We start from the raw sequence: 23,094 nt of genomic DNA, 5'->3' as shown, positions 1-23,094 counted from the left end.
ACCCTCTAGGGGTCTTCACCAAGGTGACCCTTTATCCCCTATCCTCTTCATCATTCTAGTCGAAGGCCTAGGTAGGCTCATTTACTCTAGTAGGGGCAGAGGGGTTTTGGTGGCTCTAAAACTATCTTTTAGTCCTTTTGTGTTTACACACCAATAATTTTTTGATGATACTATTATGGGGGGTGAGTCCTTGGTGAGGGAAGCTAGATCTATTGAAAAAAAATTAAACACTTACTCCAGGGCCTCTGGGTAGCTCATTAACTGGGACAAGAGCCTGGTGTTTTTCTTTAATACCCCAGCTAGAAGAGAGAAGAAAATAGCGGATATTTTGGGGTGTAAGGCTAGATCTCTTCCATCCACTTACTTAGGGCTTCCCTTGGGGTTTGAACCTCTAGAAACTTTATGGGATAATCTTGTGGACAAATTCAATAAGAAACTTGCTGGTTGGAAAGGTATTACTTTGAGCCAAGTGGATAAAGTGATATTAATTAAGTCTACTTTACAGAATTTACCTACTTATGCTCTTCACCTTTTTTGTATTCCTTCCAAGGTGGCTGACCATATTGAGGTTATCCAAAAGAACTTTATGTGGTCAGGCACTAATGAGAGCAAGAAATACCCATTGGTGGCCTGGGATTCCATTTGCAAATTTAAGAAGCAAGGGGGCCTGGGGATCCATAAGCTAAAACAGTTCAACTTATCTCTTCAAGAAAAATAGATTTGGAGAATTTTAAACAACAAAGGTGAATGGAGAGGTATTTTTATGTCCAAATATGCTAATGAACTCAATCTTAAATAATTCATTAATAGGGATTCTGACCCCAGATGCTTTTCCATCTGAAATGGTCATATGGGGACAAAGGATCTAGCCTTTGAGAAAGCCAAATGGCATGTGGGAAATGGGGAAGATATTAACTTTTGGCTTGATGACTAGCTCAGTTTAGGCCCTCTCTAGGAAAATGAGGCTTTCAAAAGATGGGCTAATATTTGTATTGAAATATTTGGGAGCAGGGTGAGTGACTACAAAAATTCACAATGAGTGGATTGACCTAGTAGAGGTGTCTGAGGAGTTGAAATTGTTGATGGACATTGTTAGACATATTCCTTTATCACACAATAAAGATGCCATTGTTTGGGGGGATACTGTGCATGGTCTTTATACTATGGCCTTTGGCTATGAGACTTTTCAATTATAGGGTCAGGCCCCTGTGTGGGCCAAAGCTTGGTATCCGGGCCTTTTTCCAAAGATCAACGTAGTCTTTTGGATCTTGCTCCAAAATCATATTTTCATAGTGGATAACCTCACCAAAAGAGGTAACATGATGCCTAATAGATGTATCTTATGCAAAAATAATAGTGAGAGTGTTGACCATATGTTTATAAATTGTCCTTTTATTAATTATATCTGGTCTCTTTTCCTGTCTTATTTCAACCTGTCCTGGTGTTTTTCGTCCAATATTCTAGAGCTCTTTGTTCAATGGAAATTTGGGATGGCTGATTAGGAATCCAAGACTTTATAGATATGGGCCTTACCTCATGTGTCATGGGGGGTCTAAAAAGAGCAAAACAACCGAATCTTCAAGGACAAGGAGTCTAATGTCAAAGTGGTTTTTCACAAATGTCTCAATGCTTTGATGGAAAATTACACCAACACTAAAGGACCCATCATCCCTCTTAATACAAGGGTCAAAGACAAAAGTGAGGATTGTAGCTGGTCTTTCCTGCCTAAGGGCTAGCTTAAGGCCAATTTTGATGGGGCAACCAAAGGCAACCTGTAAAAGGTCAGGGTTGGTGGAATCATAAGAAATTTGCATGGGAAAGGGATTGTTGCATTCACCACACCCCTTGGGATTCAAACTAATCATTATGTAAAGGCCACTGTCGTGCACCAGACAATCAAGTTAGCAAAAGAAATTGGAGTGAAATTCCTTTGGCTAGAAGGAGTCTCTAAAAACATAATTGATTGCCTTAATGGGAGGAACAAGCCTACTTGGACTACTACAAATATTATTGATGAATGCATCAAAACCTTCAAACTTTTGAAAAAACCTATATGGCACATGAGTACCGTGAGGTCAACAATGTGGCAGATAGGTTGGTGAATTGGGCAATCAAGTATAATGAGGTGGCTAAGTGGACAGATGGACATGATATCCCATCATAGTTTAATGAGGTCATTGAAAGGGATTGTATCCCAGGTAGATTGGGTATAATTCAATTCCATAATGAAAGTTAGTGAGTTGTGGGTTGCAGTCAGTAATAACATGTGTTGATTTATTATGATAATCAATGATTTATGGGAAATGTGTAGAGTTGTGAGGTGGAAGTATAATATTTCTCATACTTCCCATATCTACAATATCCATCAACCTATGTCAAGTACCGCTTGTGGGAAGTGAATTCACAAGGCAAAAAAAGGTGTAAAAAAATGAGGAGAGCTAAAGGCTTATATATTTTGAAGGGTTTCAATACTAACTATAGAGACTACATTGAGAACAACACCATTTTTGGGGAAAGACACAAGAGCGAACTAGAGGATGAAGCCTAGAAGTGGAGAAGAAGATCCAAGGTGTGGAACATCCTAAAGAAAGGAGAAATTATGAATTATATTGAATGCCTCCATGGATGGAAACCCTTTGTAACCAAAAGTATGGTTAGAAACTGGAATGAGGACATGGGAAAAATTGATGGGGTGGAGTTCTCTATTATGGAAGAAATTATCTCCTTGATTACTGGCATCCCTATTATTGGCAAGAAATTTTATTGAGACCAAAAATTTTCAGGGCAAGCAATGGTGGAGTTTACTAAGAACCAAGAGGAGAAACAGGTTTTGGTGAAGAGAGGTACCTATTATCTCCCAAGCTCCATCAAGCTTCTATGGAGATTCATGCTCTATGCCATTATCAAATATATTACTTTCGATACTACATTTGATTGCATATGCACTTACCACTTTGTGTTACTCAACCATTTCAAGTATGGGGTGAAAGTCTCTATCCCCTTCTACCTTCACTCTTCCATAAATGATAATATTAATGAGTATCAAGAAAAGAAAACTAGGAATCCAACACTCCATGAGGGGTTTTTTTTGTTAATCTATTAATACTTCAAAGCTAGGACTATTAGTAAACAAATCAAAGACAAGAAAGAGGGCAAGAAAATAAAAGGGGATTTTGATGAGTCTGAGGAGATTTATTCACCTTTGGATATAGAGGAAATTCTTGAGATGCACATGGATTCGAAGGACTCTAAGACCCTATAGTTTGGCTTGGGGAAAAAAATCAAAACTAACAGCAAGGAGAAAAATGTGCTCCCTAAGCACACATAGGACATTGACACTTCTTCGGATAGGGGTTATAATGAATGGGTAGAAGGGATGGACATAGAAGAAGATAGTGTAGAGGCAGAGGAGAAAATCAAGGAAGGGGATGATAAGGAACAAAAGAAGAGTAAGAGAACCATCACTATCAAAGTGTCAAAAAGTAAAGAGAAGGAGGCCACAGTGTTAGGGAATCAGAAAAGGAAAACCCTAGATGACAACAAGGACAAACAAGGGGAGGAGAGAGAGAAGGTGGAAGGGGAACTTATTGATGGGGAGGGACCCAAACAAGGCTTCAAGGATTTTTGTACAAGCACTTACAGATACTCAATCATGGGAAATGATAGGAAGGTGGTGTGGCAAAACTTTGACTCTACTTTGGCTAATATGGGCATCAAACAAGAGCTTATCAGAACTTGAGTCAAAGAAAATGGAGAGGGTAGAATCTAGCTGTAGGAGCTCATCGATCCTACTCTGGTCATCCTTAGTGACATTTCTAAGGAGAACCTAGACATGGATGTCCTTAAAAATATGAAAAATAACATGGTGGATAGCTTCCATACCACTAAGTGGCTTTTCCATGAAATCCTTGACCTTAAACATTGAATGAGCACTCTAGAAAGGGAGACCTATAGCTTAAAGAATAGGGTCAATGAGGATGAACAAAGCATGGATAGAAAAGTGGAAGAAGTCAACAATATAACTCATGTGATGGACAAGACAATGCAAGGTATAGTTGAGCAGAGCTCTAGCATCCTCAAGGACAATGAGAACATCAAGAAGTTCATTTACTATGTGGATGATCAAAGCATCAGCAAGGAGCAGGACCTTTCCACCCACAACTTAAAGGATAGGACTTTGGATGAAGGCACAAGGAAGTGAACTAAATCTAGCACTAGGAAAAAGGATACCTTAGCCCTAGACTAGGAGCTTTCTAAGATGAAGGAGGCAGTAGGCAAGCTATCAAAGCTGAAGATCAACGCAGCTAAAATGTTGAGAGACATCATTTAAGTGCTCTAGCCTTTTGTGGGTTGCCCTAGCTTTTTGGAATCTCTCCCTGCCTTTACTTCTGTTTGTATCTTTGTTTAGGGAGATGTTCTTTCTTTTTTCTTTCTAGCTCTATTTGTAGCCTTATGCATTCTATTGTAGACTGATCTTTATTATGTTTGAGTTTTAGGGCTATTTTAAAGCTTACTTTCCTTTATCAAAAAATTTTGATTTCTTTGACGTTGGTGGAGTCTTTACTTTAACTCTGAGTAATCCTTCTCTTCGCAACAATAGGTAGATTTTTTATCCTATTAAACACTTTACCCTTATCATTCTTTATGACTATTTCCTCATTTTCCTCTCTAGGTGTGCCCAACTCAATTTCCTCACCACTACCTTCTTCCTCTTATTCTTCTTTTCTTTCTTAACAATTGGGACCTCTAAAAATTTTCTATTGGAAACTTCTTCATAAGTCCCAAAGCTTGTGTCTAAAGTATTCTTTGGAAAGCTCAATATATAGTCTTCATAGCTGACCAACTCTTCTTATGTGGCCTCATAATCCAAATATGTAACCCAACCATTCCTAGGTTCAACTAGATGAATCTTAAAATTTCCAGTATCAAAAATAAAACATAAAGTATTATTATACCTTTGTACTATAGAGCCTAGAATATGATAGCACTCCTACATTCTTAGTTGAAATCCTTTGAAGTAGCTCCACATGATTTTCTTGAATTCTCCTCCTAATTTCTCAACACACTCATTACTTTGGTAAAAAATTGGTCTATTTTCATTTTATTCTACCTCTTTTTACTTGGGAAAAGTTTCTTAACATAGAAATAAATACATACAAGTAAAGCACCATATTTTATATCTATTTGTTGGAGCCTCTTCAATTGTTGCATATTCACACTTAATTTATTAACAACCATACCTAATAAATCATATGCTTTACCCTGAGTAGTTATTTTGTGTGTTGTCTAAATAGTTGTTAAGGGCACAGTGTTTGGACATCACAACTGATATATTGTGTATACTATTATCATCACTGCAAACCTTGTGCTTTCATATTTTACCTTATCTACTTGAAATGGCTATCTTATCTAATTTGGTCTCTATTATTTGTTGTAACGCATTCATGTTACTAACTCTTAGTGGACATTCTTTCCCTTGTGTTGATAGGCCTCTAACCTTATTGACAATCTTCATTGTAATATTTATTGGTTTCTCTTCATCCAACCAAAGTGATCCATCATGTACTCACCTTAGTATATATCTAATCCATTCATCATAAAAGACCTTAGGCATGTGTACCATATGCATAAGACCTTTAGCTTCTAGGTTCTTATAACCATCTTTTAATGGTTTGTCTACACAGAGATCTTTGTTATACATCTCTTCAATTTCTACATTACCCAATACTACAATTTTTTTATGAATAAAACTAGTAATATCCTTAGTTAATATCACTATTGGTGGTAGAGAAAATAGAGCTCTAGTTTCATCTTGTGTGCTTAAATCCACTACATAAACCTCACATTATGGATATGGTCTTTCATTGATGCTCATGGCGAAGGGTGTCTTAACAATAGCTATCATTTCTTCAAAAAATAATTTATTTCTTAATGTATGCACTAAATATAGTATTTTTCATTTTTATAAATTTAGGTTACAAATTTCTCTTTGCAAATTCTTTCTTTTAGTGCTTTCAATAAAATTGCTTCAAAATTCTTTTACACTTACTAGCTTTTGTGAGAAAGGTGCCAAGTAAATTATCTTTAGCGTGTACTTTGTTAGAATGATTAGACAAATGAGAAGGGGGGTTTTCAATTAGTTATCCTCAAGTCTAGATGTACCAATTCAACTTTTAACAACTTAATTAAACTCATAAATCCACTATACCAACATGGCAACTCATCAGTAATCCAACTTATTTATTCAACTCTTAGCTCTCTTTTTAGTATATTCCAAATAATAGAAAATAGTATGAAACATGAAACAAAATTTACACAAGTATTACACTAGGATTTAATGTGGAGACCCAATTTTGGGAAAGCCATCAAGTAAGATGCTACCACTTTTCAATCTCCAGAAGTGAGCATGGTTAAGAGCTAACCATGTTAAAGGTTACAAAACACACTATTAGGTGTAGCCCTATTAAAGGATTCAATCACCCTATTAGGAGTGGCCTTGTTAGAGGTCTTTATAACATCCCCTTAAAATTTCACATTGATTAAAGGATTTCTAATATGATTGTTAGGTCAACCTTGACTAAAGGATTTTACTTCTACAATGGTTAGAACTTAATAGCTAGGCTGATCTAATAAAATACAACTTGCTTTATAAAGTTACATCTCCATTTAGCTCATTCCTAATTTATTGACCAATCTTCATCACATTATTCATCTCTTATATACTTGGCAACTCTTCAAGTAATCTCGTATTCACCAAATTCTCACTTTTCCTCTACAACGTTGTTCTTCACTTGTTCACAAATTTTCCAACCAACAACACTATAAAACATCTCACATGTCTCCTTAAATAGATAGGTTTAATCATTTTCCACCTAAACATAATTTTAGTCTTAGGATTTGATCAGATTCATTGAATTTGTCCATTGTTTTGTCTTCTACTTCTTCCTTGAAACTTCTATAAACTTCTCATTAAATCCTCACCTTATATCACTTAAAAAAATCAATTCATGCATTATATACACCAGCTCATCAATCCTCATCTTTTATGCATTTTGACCAATTTATAACTTCAATTGTGTTGGCCTAAAATCTTAATTCTTTCACAAACTATTAATTTGTTGGAACTCAATCATCACTATGTTCTTCATTTTGGTCATCACTAGGTAGCTTTGTCTTTATTGTTTTGTCTCGCTCGACTTACACTGGCTCACTAGGCCTATACTGCACTTGATCATTACTTCATTTTATATTTATTTTGCTTGGCTATTACCATCACTTGACTATTATTATTATTTTGGCTGTAACTTAAGTTCCTAAATCTTCTTCTTAAACCTCTTCATTGACGATAGGATACTAGATCAAACTTGTGTTTTTCTTAACTTCAATAATTACTTCCACACTTCATACAATGATCAAACAACACATTACCTTGTAAAATATCAACTGATCAATGCCCACTATAATTCCATCATACTTACTCCTCTGTACTCAAAAAATTTACTAATTCATCTAGTTATCTTTCTTTTCAAATCCTTGTCATCAATCAACTACATGGTACTCTACACTATTAGCAAATGTCTTACCAATAAGCTTTAACATCAATCAAAACATAACAATTGTTCCAAATGTAGTTTCCAATAATCTTCCTCTTTGGCATTGATGGAAATGCCTTTAGTTATCATGTAATGGAAAAATATTATATGCCTCTTAAATAGATATGTTTAATCTCTTGTCACTTAAACATAATTGTAGATCTTAGGGTTTGATTAGATTCATTGGATTTGTCCATTGTTTTGACCTACTTCTTTCTTGAAATTTATGGAAAATTCTCATTAAATCCTCACCTTATATTGCATCAAAAACTCAATTCATGCATTAAATAGACCAACTCATCAATCCTCATCTTTTACGCATTTTGACTAATTCGTAGATTCAACTTTGTCAGCCTCAAATCTTGATTCTTTCACAAACTGTTAATTTGTTGACACTCAGTCATCACTATGCTCTTTAGCTTAGTCATCACTGGCTAGCTTAATCTCTACTATTTTGTCTTGCTTGGCTTGCACTGGCTCGCTTGGCATATATTGCACTTGGTCATTACTTTAGTTTCCTTTATCTTTCTCAACCATTACCATCACTTAGCTATTACTATTTTTCTCGGCTATAACTTAAGTTCTTTAATCTTTTACTTCAAATTCTTCATTAACCATAGGATACTAGGTCAAACTTTTGTTTTTCTTAACTTCAAACATTTCTTCTACACTTCATACAATGATCAAACAACACATTATCTTGTCAAATACCAACTGATCAAGTGCCCATTTTAATTCCATCATACTTACTCCTCTTTACTCAATAGCTCTACTAATTCATCTAATTATCTCTCTTTTGAAATCATCTTCATTGGTTAATTGATATGGAGCTCTACATTGTTAGAAAATTTCTTACGAATATAGTTTGACATCAATGACAACATAACAATTGTTCTAATTGTTGGAAATGTATATGCTATATTAGTATGTTAGAAACACTAAATTAAGAAATCAAAAGCATTTACAAACTAAAATACCATAACATAAATGAGAGACTAAAGAGGAAACCCCAGTTGGAAATGTCAGCCAAATGAATGGACTCTCCCAATAGGATTTAGCTCTTTGCTTGGTAGATGAGTCTAAGGATTGGGATGTGTACTCAAGCTGCAAACTAGCTTCAATGGAGATTTTTGAGATTTTTGGTGTGGATGTATGAGATTGGTATAAAACTTGGTCTTAAAATGGCATTATAACTTTAGCTCAAAAGTTGTGATGAAATGGCTTGGGAGGGGATTCAATTTATAGGCTAAGGGCTTAAGGGGTGGAGGGCTAAGATGGAAGGAAAGGAAAAAGCTTAAGGAGGGCTAGGATGCACTCAAAGGGGAGCATATGGATTGTGCTTGTTTAGCACCAATCAAGGAGTGACACATGTCACAGGGTGAGTGGATGGAGGAAAGGGGAAGGATGAGTCAACAAAGGAGGCTCAAGGGATAATATCTTCATAAAGACCCTTCATTATGGCTTGTAAGAGCTTGTAAGAGTCTTTATTTCCTTTGTAAGAGCATTCATTGTTGGGTGGTTGGGATATTTTGGAGGGAGTTGAGATTGTTGACTTTCCTTGGCTTAGGAAAGTCTTAAGCTTGTTTAGGGAATGTGACAACATTAGGGGGTGGATTAGGCTTGGGTTTAGGATTAGATTAGGCTTGTTAGAGATATGCAAGTGGATGGCATTCATGAGGGTGGGTGAGTTAGTAGCTAAGCTTGGTTAGTATGGGTGGATGGGGTGGATTAGGCTAAAAAGAGGGTTTAGGGATAAGTTAGGGGCTTATTAGATTTGAGGGTTTTATTTATCAAATAGATTTATTTGATAAATGGGGATTTTGGAATTAGATAGAAGAAAAGGATTTAATTGATAAATAATAGGTTAATTGATTTATCAATTAGTACTATAGATGATTAATTAAATTAATCAGCTAGGGGATGGCAGAGGATTAATTAAATAAGAATTTAATTAATGATTCCTTTAGAGATAACTAAATAGGATTACTAAAGCAGTGTAATCAAATTTAGGTGTCTACATTTTGCCCCTCTTTGACATAGTGTTGAGACAACACTATTTCAAAAAAGTTCGAGTGAAGACGACATGAGGAAGATGTTTTAGCAACAAGGTTACCCCAGTCTCGGATAAGAAGAGGGGAGACTAGACTTAGATGATGCCCCCTCAAGAAGGCGGCGGGAAGAGAAAGTGAGGCTCGACGGCTTCTTGAAAAGTACAAGAATCTGAGATGAGCAAGGAGACTCAGACTAGCTTAAGATAAGAGGTTTAGTTAGCTCAAACTCTCACTATGGGAGAATGATAAAGGGAGAATCAGAGGCACAAGAGGAAGCAAGCTTGAGATGTTCGAGATTAGGGGGAGGATGAAGGAGTAGAGTGCTATAAAAAGGAATCTAGGATAGGAAGATGGATGAGGGGATTATAAAAGCTAATGCAACAGGATTTCAAAGAGTCAGATTGGCGGAAGATGGTTTTTGGAGATCCCTAGGACTAGGATTGTGGATCTCAAAAGATGAGGCTTAGTGGATTGTTTGGATTGGTGGATCCCTAAGATTAGGATTATGGATCCCTAAAGCTAAAGGTGAGGAGTGATTCAAAGAGATACTGATGCATAAGCTGGGGTAGGAGAGACGGATGCTGGATATGGATGGGGGATAATGGAGATGAAAGGAAACCATTGAAGCTTTTTGAGCAGGGGGATACTTCAAAGAGAAGTACCATCATGTAGTTGAGCACTAGATTTGCTATAGGACTATTGGTTAATTTCCAAGGTTACCAAGAATATCAAGGCCTTTTCACCAACTGTCTAGAGGACTGATGGACTAACTTGAAATAAACACACAAGGATTGCCCCAACATCACACATGAATCTCAGAAGAATTAGAGTGGAACTAACACTGGGCAACCCACAAGCAGAAAAGAAAAACAAACAAAAGACATGATCAAGACCTTACACTCAGATTGCCCTAGTCACAGTATACCATGATATGGAAGATCATGGCAACCTTGAGGAGGGAACAAAAGATTTCTTGGAAAAGATACTTCAAGACCCAAAAGGGAAGATTCCAAATCAAAAGAAAGTGAAAATCCAAAACAGAGTCGTTTGCCAATGAGATGGGTAGGACGAGGTACTAACGGACCAAGATCAAACATGAGGAAAGCTATATCCTGCAAGGATCTATCGAAAAGCACCTAAGCTGATGGATCTGGATGAGTGATGCATCTGGCAAGCTGAACTAAGAAGGATAACACTTTGGTGATAGGAGATCTAGCTAAAGGATGCATTGGAATAGCTAACCAAGATTTGTGCAATGTGTGCAAGATGTTGATCAAGGAGGAACTGACACGAAAGCTAGATATATATAATGGTACTAAGCTAAAGAGGATGTACAAGCTGACAGACCAAGATATGTTACAAATGTACAAGGTTTGTTCATGCTTTGGTTTTGTGAGATGGAAATGTTTGTGAAGGGTGGGATGTTTGCAATAGTTGATAGGTAGATAGGTAGATGGTTTGTGAAAAGCTTAAGTGAAAATGGGATTTTGTGTGTGCATGTGATAGGATACAAACTAGGATACAAGCTTTGGACAAGATTTGGATATATAAGCTATGATACAAGATTTACAAGGTATAATACAAGCTTTGGTACAAGATTTACAAGCTGAGGTACAAGATTTACAAGCTGTATAGGAGGTATTTACAAGCTTCATTAGATTTTGGATATTTGGTTGGAACACCAAGGGAACAAGCAGGTGTTTTATGGGATGGTGGGTGAATGGATGAAGGATAGGATAGTGATAGATAATGGATTAGTCTTAGTACACAAGGCACCTGAATTACTAGGTTTTCACCAAGGTACCTATCTAAGGCACTTGAATTGCCAAGTTTTCACCATTGGACACTTATTTCTCTTTACTGTTTTTTTTTTTAATTTTTCAAAAGCTGGGTATACCAAGGATGTTCAAGCATAGAACTTTTTGAGATGAATGATGTTAGTAGGATCATTCAAGAGTTCTCCTTCTGGTGTAGATAGCTGATAGGATCCGAAGCCAAAGGATGCAGTGACAACATAAGGACCAAGCCATGTAGGTTCAAACTTGTGTTTCTTTTCTCGATCTACTTGGACTTTCATATTTTCTTTGAGGACCATGTCACATGACTGAAAGTGTCATGGGAGCACCTTCTTGTTGAAATTCCTTTTGAGACAAGTTTGATAGACTGTGAGATGATCATAGGCTTGTTGTCGCTTCTCTTCTAAGAGATCTAGCTGGGTGAGCCGAGCTACTCTGTATTCTTCATCTAATATTTGCCCTTGCAAAGATATGCGCAAGGAGGGAAATTCAACCTCTATGGGTAGTACTACTTTGGCACCATAGACTAGGGAGTATGGAGTTGTTCCTATGGATGTACGAAAGGAGGTTCAATAGGCCCATAGGGCTAGACTTATTTGTAGGTGCCAATCACGGCTAGAATCATTGACAACTTTCTTTAGGATTTTGGAGGAGGGTTTTGTTAGTTGCCTCTTCCTAGCTGTTACCTTGTGGGAAATATGGGCTAGAAAATCAGTGATGGATGCGGAGGGAAGTGCATAATTCTTCCATGTTGAGATTTTCAAAGTTAACTCCGTGGTCGGTGAAGATGGTGGATGGGATGCCAAAGCGGCAAACAATGTGGTATAAGATGAACTTGGAGACCTGAACTCTTGTAGCTGAGACTAGGGGGACTGCTTCCACCCACTTAGTGAAATAGTCTGTAGCTATTATTATCCATTTATGTCCATCAAATGAGAGCGGTGTGATAGTTCCAACTAGATCAAGGCCCCAACAAGCGAAAGGCCAAGGTGGTGCAATAGGTTGTAGATCCTGTGCTAGAGCGTGCACAAGATTTGTGTGCTGCTAACATGGGAGACACTTTCTGACAAAGTCATAGGAGTCTTCTTCAATGGTAGACCAATAGTAGCCTGCTCTAAGGATTTGTTGTACTAGGAAAATACCACTTGTGTGGGCACCGCAAAGTTTAGAGTGTACTTCTTTTAATGCCATCGCGGCCTCATTTTCATCTAAACATCGAGAGAGAGTATCGTGATAACCTCGACGATATAGGGTATTGGCTATGATAGCATAGAGAGATGATTTTTGGATGAGGTTTTGGTGTTGGGTGCGTGTGAGGTGAGGGAATATGATACCATCATTAAGGTAAGCGTGAATCTCATGGTACCAAGGGGATTGGGGACCAACCAAGATAAAAACATGGTTTGAATCCTCATTCACATAGGCGGGTGTGAGGAGCTACTCTACTAAAAACTCATACTGTGTAGCTGCTTGGGGAATTTCCAAGAGTGAGCTTATAGTAGCCATAGCATCTACTACTTTGTTCTGTATTCAAGGCACTTGTGTAAACTGAAGCTTTGTAAAATGTTGGGTTAGCTGATCAACTAGCTCTTTGTAGGGTAATAGCTTTTCATCTTTAGTTTGATATTCATTTAGGGCTTGCTTGATGATGAGCTGAGAATCACCAAAGATTTGTAACTCAGTAATGTTCCATTTTGCAGCTATCTTTAATCCTGCTATGAGAGCCTCATGTTCAGCTATATTGTTGGTGCTAGGGAATTGTAGCTTGAAGGCTTTTGGAATGTAATCTCCTTGAGGTGTACCCAACAATATTCCTGCCCCTGATCCATGAGATGTGTATAAGCCATCAAAATAAAGTTTCCATGGGGTTGTTCTTCAATTAGATAGATATGCTCATCTAGAAATTTTGTGATCAAAGGATAAGCATCTATTAGAGGTGCATCAGCTAGGTGATCTGCTATAGCTTGCCCTTTGATTTCCTTTGTGTCCACATATTGTATGTCAAATTTGCTAAGGAGCATAACCCATTTGGCCAAACGGCCTGTAAGTGCTATTCTAGAGAGCATATACTTGAGAGGGTCAATCTTGGAGACTAGTTCGATGGTATGACTTAGCATGTAGTGGCGAAGCTTTTGACTTGAGAAAACAATTTCCAAACAAGATTTTTCCATAGGAGTATAATTGAGTTCATAACCAACCAAGGTTCTACTAATGTAGTAGATGGCTCTTTCTTTGCCATAGTCATCAAGCTATGCTAGAAGTGCCCCTAGAGTAGTAGGCGTTGATGATATGTACAACATTAGGGGACGACCAAGAACTGGTAGAACCAAGATAGGGGGATTGGTGAGATACTGCTTGGGCTAATCGAAGTTGTGCTGACATAAATGATCCCACTTCAAGTTCTCATCCTTCTTTAGTAAATGTGAAAATGGTGTACACTTATCTGCAAGCTGGGAGATGAAGCGCCAGATGGATTGAAGCTTTCCCTAAAGAGAGAAAAGTTTTCACAGTGTCTGGGGAGGAGGCATGTCTAAGATAGCCTTGACCTTCTTGGGGTCGATCTCTATACCTCATTTAGAAACTATAAAGCCTAGAAGCTTGCCAGATGTGACCCCAAAGACACACTTCTTGGGATTCAGCATGAGATGATATTTGGCTAACCTATCAAAGACTTTCTCCAGGTCAGCAAGATGATCCATGAAGGTATGAGACTTGACAAAGATATCATACACATAATCCTCCAAAATGCTATGGATGAGATCATGAAAAATGGCTGTCATAGCTCTTTGATAGGTAGCCCCAGCATTATTTAGGCCAAAAGGCATCATGTTGTAGCAAAAAGTTCCCCGAGGGGTAGTGAATGTTGTTTTATGCTGATCCTCTTCTACAATCTTGATTTGATTATACCCAGAAAATCCATCCATGAGGGACAAAATTTCATGTCCAGTTGTAAGATCTACAATCATATCTATGTTGGGTAAGGGAAAATCATCTTTTGGACAAGCTTTGTTAAGATCTCTGAAATCAGTGCAGATTCTAATGTCACCAAAAGATTTAGTGACGAGGACCATGTTGGAGATCCACTCTAAGTATTCAATAGGTTAGATAACCTTAGCAACTAACATTCCTTCTAATTCAGCTTTGACCAGTATTGCCACCTTGGGGTGCATTTTTCTAAGCTTTTGTCTGACGGGCCTGATCTTTGGATCGACTGCAAGATGATGAACTACAAGCTTTAGATCCAATCCTGGCATGTCCTAATATGACCATGAAAATTGACCAATGTTCTCTCTTAAGACCTCAAAGAGGAGGTCAACTTGGTCTTGTGATAGGGATGCAGCAATATGAACAAGTCTAGGGATCTCTGAAGAACCAATGTTGACTTCTCTAGTATCCTCAATTAGAATAGAAGACACCTCTGGTCTATTATCTTGAGGAGGCAATGCTAAATCCTCATGTTTTGCTTGTGGCGCTTGATTTTCTTGATGGGGGGTTCTCTTCACTACTTTAGCTAGTCTCAGATTCACCTTAGTTCCAGTTTTGGGTGTATCGAAACTAAGTTGGGGATTTTCTCCAAAATACCCCTTAGGATCTAGCTTGTAGATATAGGCAAAATCTAGCTTTGTTTTCTTATGAGGAGTTTCAGCTCCCATGAATCTCAAAAGCACTTCCTTTGATGTGAACTCATCAATGTGTATGATGCTTGGTTGGTCCCAATCTATGAGTTGTGGATGGGCGAGTGGTAGGTCAATGAGGTGGATGGATAGTTCTTAGAGAATAGAGTCTTTGAGGGAGATTTGGTTTGGGATATTGTTTTAGGCTCTCTTTTCAACTTCCTCAGGAATGTCTTCGATTTTGACAGGGTCATTGTGAATGTTCAAAAATGTGTGATCGTCCGTATTGGTGCCCCCAGTTGTGGGTATGCCAAAGCCAAGACCTGACTTCGATTCCCACTTGTGTGCATCAATGGGGCACTACATGCCTCTTTCTTCTAGTCCTAGACCACCACCTTGATAGTTCCATTTGTTAGTGATGAGCTTATGTTCTTGGGGATACTTATGGCTAAAGTGATCAGGGCATGCCTGATTTTTTTAAGGTGCATCCTTATGTAACCAATTGTTGATATCCAGAGTGAGCTCCTCATGAAGAGGGATTTTTTAGGATACAAAGGTTGTGGGGCCAAACTATTTGTATCAAGGAGGTGGAATCTCTTTAGCTTTATGATATGTCAGTCATCCATGGGCATGTGGATCAAGTGGGAGTGCCCCGACAGCAAATGCATCTAACAGACTATACTCTCCACAGCCTTTGTTATTGATCTTCATGGTCGATAGGGTGGAGGCGAGGATGGTTTTTGGGTCATTACAAGTGTGGAATGAGCTAGCAATGGATGTGCCGATATCAATTCCAGGGCAATGGTTTGTATATGAAGCTTCAACTGCATTGCAGTAAGAAAAGGGTTCTAGATCGGCATGGATGGTTACCTCAGTGCCTTGATGCAAAAATTTGATGCACTGATGGTAAGTGGATGGAACGGATTTCATGGCATGAATCCATGGGCAACTAAGGAGGATGTTAAATGGTAGGTTTAGATCAATAACATGGCAGAGTGTCTCTTGGATGACTGGCCCAAACTTGATTGGCAGCAGAATAGTTCCTTCTATGGTTCTTTCCAAGTTGTCATAAGCTTTGATGGTGATAACCTCACTGATGATAGCTGCCTCAGTATACCCAGCTTTTTTTATGAATTTTAGGGTGCAAATATTCAAGGCTGATCCATTATTTATCATTACTCTTTACACAGAAAAATTGGATACCATGATGGCTATGTGAAGCGGAAGGGTGTGATCTGGCTCGACCATGGGTATGTCAGTGGGTTTGAATAATAGGGCACATGAGGAGGATAGGTGTCCAACAAGATTACAAAAATCAATAGCATTGATATCTAAAGGGACATGAGATTCTATGAGAGCACTGTCAAGGATGTTCTTGTACATAGGACTAGTGCAAAGAAGGTCTAAAATGGAGATTTGGGTTGGCATGTTCCCAAGGTGTTCCAAGATATTGTAATGGCTTTTTGATGGAGCTGATGGTGCTGGTGAAATTGGTGGGCCTATGATGTTAAATTGTGCTCTTCGAGTGGTGGCTGCACACTCATTGTTTGGTCCTTGGATATTGATAACATTGACAGAAGGCTCTTTCTCGGATATACAACCTATGAGGCTACCATAGTCTATGTAGGATGAAGTGTGGTCATTGTTATTACCATGTTGTTGGTTTGGCTGGCGATTGTTGGTGTTGTTGTTGTTGAGTGGAGGCTGGTATGTTTAGGTTTGTTGGATCATATGGACGGGTTTGAGGCTCTTCTTTTGGCATATATTGAGGATAATTTGAATCATAAGAGCCTATAGGTGGTGGGAGTTTCTCAAACAAGGGGTGAGATGGATCTGATAAGGGGGGAGGTATTCCAAAGTCGAAGGCTCCAATGTTGTCCCTTTGAAAGTTAGCCATGATTGTTTCCTTTTTTTTGTCTATAATGGCATTCACCAATACTACATTTCCTGGTTGGTTCATGAAAGCTTCAATGTCAGTAGGTGATGGTATAGCATTCTCTGGGCTGAAAGATGGTTAAGTGCTCAAGGGGAGCGATGCTGTTGGATCCAAATGATAGGGCTCCATTGTTTCCTTCTTCTTCTTGCCTAAGCGAGTGACGGGTGGCATGAAAATGCAGAATGTTTCCTAGGGATGAGATGCAACAAATGTTGATGGATGCAAAAGGGGAAGGCTTTTCTATGCAAATGATTTCCTAGGTTGAGGCAAAGCTATATGACAAAACCTAAGGAGCATTGGGTTGAGGATTCTAACTTCAAAGATATGTTGCTAAATTATGAAAGGTCTACTTTCCTATGTGCAAGCTTAGTGGTGATTGTGTCAGCTTAAAGATAGATTGATGATCCTTTAGGAAGAACATGAGATTGACCACTTGTGGATCCCAACCTTTAGCTCAAGGTGATGAGGGATGACAAGTGACAAAGCTAGATTACCCTAGACAAATCTCTATCAAAGGGATAACCTTGGTAAGATTGGTGGATTTGGAAGATGTTAGGAATCACAAACTTTTGGCAAGGTGACAACAATTTTGAAGGCTTGGATGTGAATATTTTTGGATTGCTGGCTAGATGGTCTGGTTCTAAATGAGATGGATGAGCTAAAATGCTTAAGGGGATGACTAAAGATGACTCTAAAGTGAAGCTTATGCAAGAAGATGTGGAGGAACAAAGGGGTCTAATCATAGAAATCATGCCTAGTTGGTAAAGCATACGCATTGTTAACTCTTGGATGTTGGTTAAGTTGGATGGTGTGATCTAACTAGGCATCTTGAAGGGCTTTGTCAGTAGCTTTGTCCTCTACTTTGTGGATTTTGGCAATTCGAGGGCTTGGTGTTAGTTCTTTCCTCTTTGTTGAAAGTTCTTGGTATGTCTGAGATGGCTTGAGTTTAACTTTGTGAGACTTCTATTTGGGTTTGGGTTGTTCTGACATGAATTTTTGAATCTGCTTAGCTTTGAGAGATCTTGATTGTTTTTCTTCAACTTGTTCAACTTCTGGAATAGGCAGTGACTATGCTAAGTATGCCCTAAGCTAGGATTGACCAAGTTTGGCAAATATTTATTCAACAAATAAAAAATCAAGCAATAGATAAAAACAACCAGATAGAAGTTTTTGATTCTCAGAATGTGATACTTGCGCCAAGGAGTGTGTATATTTTACAAATGTTTCGATCAGTCACTTCAAACACATTAACATCCTAGATGGTTGTCTGCAAGGCTGACAGCTGATTTAGCTAGGGAGTCCTCGATATACCCAAGGTACGTGAGGCCCAAATCCATAGATGAAACCAAAAAGATGTCACACAGCTGAGAGGAGTGGTAACCCACTTCTCCTCTTTCACTTCTCAAGGGTATAAAGTTCCTTGAGGCTTAGCCTGAGTGACAAAATCTTGATTCCAAGAAAGGTGTCTTTAGATTCACCTCCCGATCTTTATACTCTGCCAGAATGCTGGAGTTGAGGTCATCCAAGGGGTGATGAAATCCCCAAGCAGGCCTCCTAAAAAGAGAAACAAAGTTTTGGATCCTAATCTTATGCACCCAAGATGGCCTCGAAAGACGACAAGGGTAGAGAATGCTTGGATGACCTTGGGCTAAAAGACAGTATTCTTTTCCAACTAACTCTTAAGTTTTCTGATCTAGACTTTGCAAGCACTCATGTTTAAGAGACAATGTTCAATTCCAACTTTGAAATGCGCCAACAAAGAAAAATCGATCGAAGAATGTGAACAAGAAGAAGGGTTAGGGTCAACAAGAAAGTAAACTCGTGCGCCTAGAGGCCCTCCACCTCAAGTATCGATTAATTTTCTTTAAGGCATTCAAGAGTTGGTGTGATTTTATTTTAAGCCCAAAAAGAAAGATGTGTAAAACTAAATTTCAAGTGCGTGCCCGAATGCCCTCCACATCAATAGTTGTTCAATTTTAGTGCCCAAACTTGAAGTGTGATCGATTTAATCTAGATTTTTGGACATTGAAGAAATCTTATAAGTTTAAAACAAACCCTCAAAAAGTGAATTAAGTAGAATCTACTTATGGAACACTTAACACTCTCTTAGGTGGACCCATCCCCATAAATGGTGCTGAGATTGCAACCAATGGTTAAATTGATGGGTGATTTAAGAGGGTGAGTCCAATGAAGAAATTACTAAATTTGATTTTTGTTGATTTGTTTTTAACTTAACAAATTTTTTAAGTGTTCAAAAAATAACTTTGTCTAAGTTGCATGCAAAAAAGAGATTTGTTTGTTCTTTTTAATGCACCAAAAATTGAAGTGTGAGATATTGCAATGGTTAATTGATCTTTTGCATTCAAGATTGAGTTGTTTGTTTTAAGCATGCATTCCAAGAAAAATGTGTTTAACCATTCAAGTTCATTCCATCAAAAACCTAAAAAACATAATTAAATCTGTTGCTCCAACTTGCAATAAGACCAAAAAAAACAAAAATGATTAGTCACCCAAAATCTTAAAAAATGAAAGCTTAACTATGGGAAAAAAAATTTTAACTTTTTTTGTTGTTTTTCCTAAGCGTAAAAAAATTTTTCCTCGGCGTAAGATTTTTAAAAAAAAATGCAACATAAACAGGTAGAGATGACAGTTCTATAGGCAAAGACGCCAAAAATTGGAGACGTTGATCTGTGAAGATGCTAATCTGCGGAGATGACAAAGAAAGAAGCGGAGACAATAGGTCAGTTTTGTGATGTAGAAAATAAGAGACAAGTGTAGACACTGATTTATGAAGAACCTAATTTGCGGAGATGACAGTTTGGGTTGGCGACAACGGAGACAACAGAATAGGAGAGGTGATCACGGAGACGACAGAACAAGAGAGGCGGCGGTGGAGATGACAGAGTAGCTGGCAGAGGTGCTAATCTGTGGAGACAACAAATTAAGGATGTGGAGACGACAGAGTATCTGGAAAAGATGATAGAGTAGTTGGCGAAGATGCTAATCTATGGAGACGTCAGTTTGGTTGCGCAGACAACAAAGTAGCTAGCGAAGATGACAGTTTACAAGCGCAGACGCCAAACTGCGGAGACGACACTGCGCAAAAAAAGCTAAAAAATGCATTTTTTTCAGAATTTTTTATATTTTTTGTTATTTTTAGAATTTTGAAGGTATTTCTTCTTCCCAAGTGTGCCCTTCAACCTGTAAAAACAAGTAAAACACCCTACAACTCACTCAAACAATAAGAAACATTAGATTGTTATAAAAAACAACATATAGATAGAAATTGATGATTAAATGACCCATAGTGGGGTCCCACTAGGTGTATCAAAATGTATATGCTATATTAGTATGTTAGAAACACTAAATTAAAAAATCAAAAGCATTTACAAACTAAAATACCAGAAAATAAATGAGAGACTAAAGAGGAAACTCTAATTGGAAATGTGAGCCAAATGAATGGACTCTCCCAATAAGATTTAGCTCTTTGCTTGGTAGATGAATCTAAGGATTGAGATGTATGCTCAAGCTTCAAAATAGCTTCAATGGAGATTTTTGGTGTGGATGTATGAGATTGGTATAAAACTTGGTCTTAAAATGGCATTATAACTTTAGCTCAAAATTTGTGATGAAATGGCTTGGGAGGGGATTCAATTTATAGGCTAAGGGCTTGAGGGGTGGAGGGTTAAGATGGAAAGAAAGGAAAATGCTTAAGGAGGGCTAGGATGCACTCAAAGGGGAGCACATGAATTGTGCTTGTTTAGCACCAATCAGGGAGTGACACATGTCACAGGGTGAGTGGATGGAGGAAAGGGGAAGGATGAGTCAACAAAGGAGGCTCAAGGGATAATATCTTCATAAAGACCCTTCATTATGGCTTGTAAGAGCTTGTAAGAGTCTTTATTTCCTTTGTAAGAGCATTCATTGTTGGGTGGTTGGGATATTTTGGAGGGAGTTGAGATTGTTGACTTTCCTTGGCTTAGGAAAGTCTTAAGCTTGTTTAGGGAATGTGACAACATTAGGGGGTGGATTAGGCTTGGGTTTAGGATTAGATTAGGCTTGTTAGAGATATGCAAGTGGATGACATTCATGAGGGTGGGTGAGTTAGTAGCTAAGCTTGGTTAGTATGGGTGGATGGGGTGGATTAGACTAAAAAGAGGGTTTATGGATAAGTTAGGGGCTTATTAGATTTGAGGGTTTTATTTATCAAATAGATTTATTTGATAAATGGACATTTTGGAATTAGATAGAAGAAAAGGATTTAATTGATAAATAATAGGTTATTTGATTTATCAATTAGTACTATAGATGATTAATTAAATTAATCAGCTAGGGGATGGCAAAGGATTAATTAAATAAGAATATAATTAATGATGCCTTTAGAGATAACTAAATAGGATTACTAAAGTGGTGTAATCAAATTTAGGTGTCTACAGGAAATAGCTTGAAAGGTAAGAAAATGGTTAATTGTGAAATCAATGCATTTACAATACTAATTTTTCTCTGATAGAAAATTCTCAAACCGATAGTATTTACATTTTTCTTACCAAAAGCATTACAATAGTCATTCATTTTTTACTTTCTTATTCATCACACTTCTCTATCTTGTTAGAGATGCAATAAGATTTTACAATTTACCATTCCCTGAGTAGTATTTACTACCTCAATTAAAAGATGCTCCTTCTTGACTTGAGTTTTCTGATTTGTTGTTGGATACACTCCTATCTTCCTCCTTGACCCATATGTGTCTAACATTATTACTTCTTGTTATAACTCCCATATGACACTTATCCATAGTTTGTCAATATCTACTGTAGACACCCTCAAATTGGCAGGACTTCAACAACATGATTTTAATCAAATCAGTAAGGATTAAGGAAAATATTAGAGAAAATAAGTAAAATAAGAAACTTTTGGATTAATCACAACACCAAATGATTTATGTAATTAATCAATTGATTGCCTAAATTCTTGATCTTTTTAAAGTCCAAATTCTATAATCAATTCAAAATGGGAAAATCAAATCAAGAGGGGAAAATCAATTCAAAAAGAAAGAAAAAAGAAATGGAGAAGAAATACATATTCAAATAAATCAAATAAACTCATTATGCTCTCAAAAAGTAAAAATCTATCCATTTGAATTTAAACAGAAATAAAAAAGCCTATTTATCCTCATAATTCAAGTCTATTGGACTTTACTCTTGGGATTTTATGATATAATTCCAATTTCACCATTACCTTTTATTAAAAAGTAAATCCTAAGTATTAATCCCAACCCCTTCTAAAATCCTATAATAGGAGGCAAATTTAAGAGTAAGGGGACCCAAGTTTTATGCATCATTACTATAGACATACTAGAGATAAGAGTTATGAAGTTGTTAGCATCATTTAGCATCATTTAATATCATTTGGCATCATTTAACATCATTTTTAGAATATTTTCATGTGTTTATCTTGTTAGATCACTCATCCATAAAGATCTTTAATAGTCTTTTCAAATCTTCAAGGTATCATCATAAATCTACATGTAGCTTAATCCCATTTTGGGATTGTCACTAAGATGTTGATCTGAGAGTAATTTTAGCAATTGTAGGTAGGGAGACATGGGATATTCTTGAAATATTTGGCAATTTTTCTTTGGTCTACTTTAGATATACTATGATTATCTATCACTTCACATTGAAGTCCCATGAATATGTATTTCCTCATGTACAAAATGGCGCCCACTGTGGGGCTCATTTAGATACCTCATTTTCACTTAATTTTTCTTACTCATTTTTAAGTTTGCTTACAAATATGTGTTTTGTGCTCTTTGCTTGTATAGATATGACTTGTTTTAGGATTAGCAACACTTTGGAAAGACACACAACATACATCAAAACCTTTTGAATATTCTTCCAAACTTCTAAATACTGAATCTAGGATTATTTCTATCATTTTAGTGCTTTTAAATTCTATTTTAGCGCTTTTGTATCATTATGTAATGCATTTGAGTTGTTATATAATGCATTTGAATAACTCTATAGCACTTTTAAAACTTTTTGCAGTGAACTTATAACTTCTTGCAGTGTATCTTCGTAATTCTATATTGTTTATGTAAGTTTC

The sequence above is a fragment of the Cupressus sempervirens genome, chromosome 11 (assembly GCF_028749045.1).
Source record: "Cupressus sempervirens isolate cs-2001-9-10 chromosome 11, ASM2874904v1, whole genome shotgun sequence".
Classification (NCBI taxonomy): Eukaryota; Viridiplantae; Streptophyta; class Pinopsida; order Cupressales; family Cupressaceae; genus Cupressus; species Cupressus sempervirens.
Note: the sequence above shows the minus strand (reverse complement) of the source record.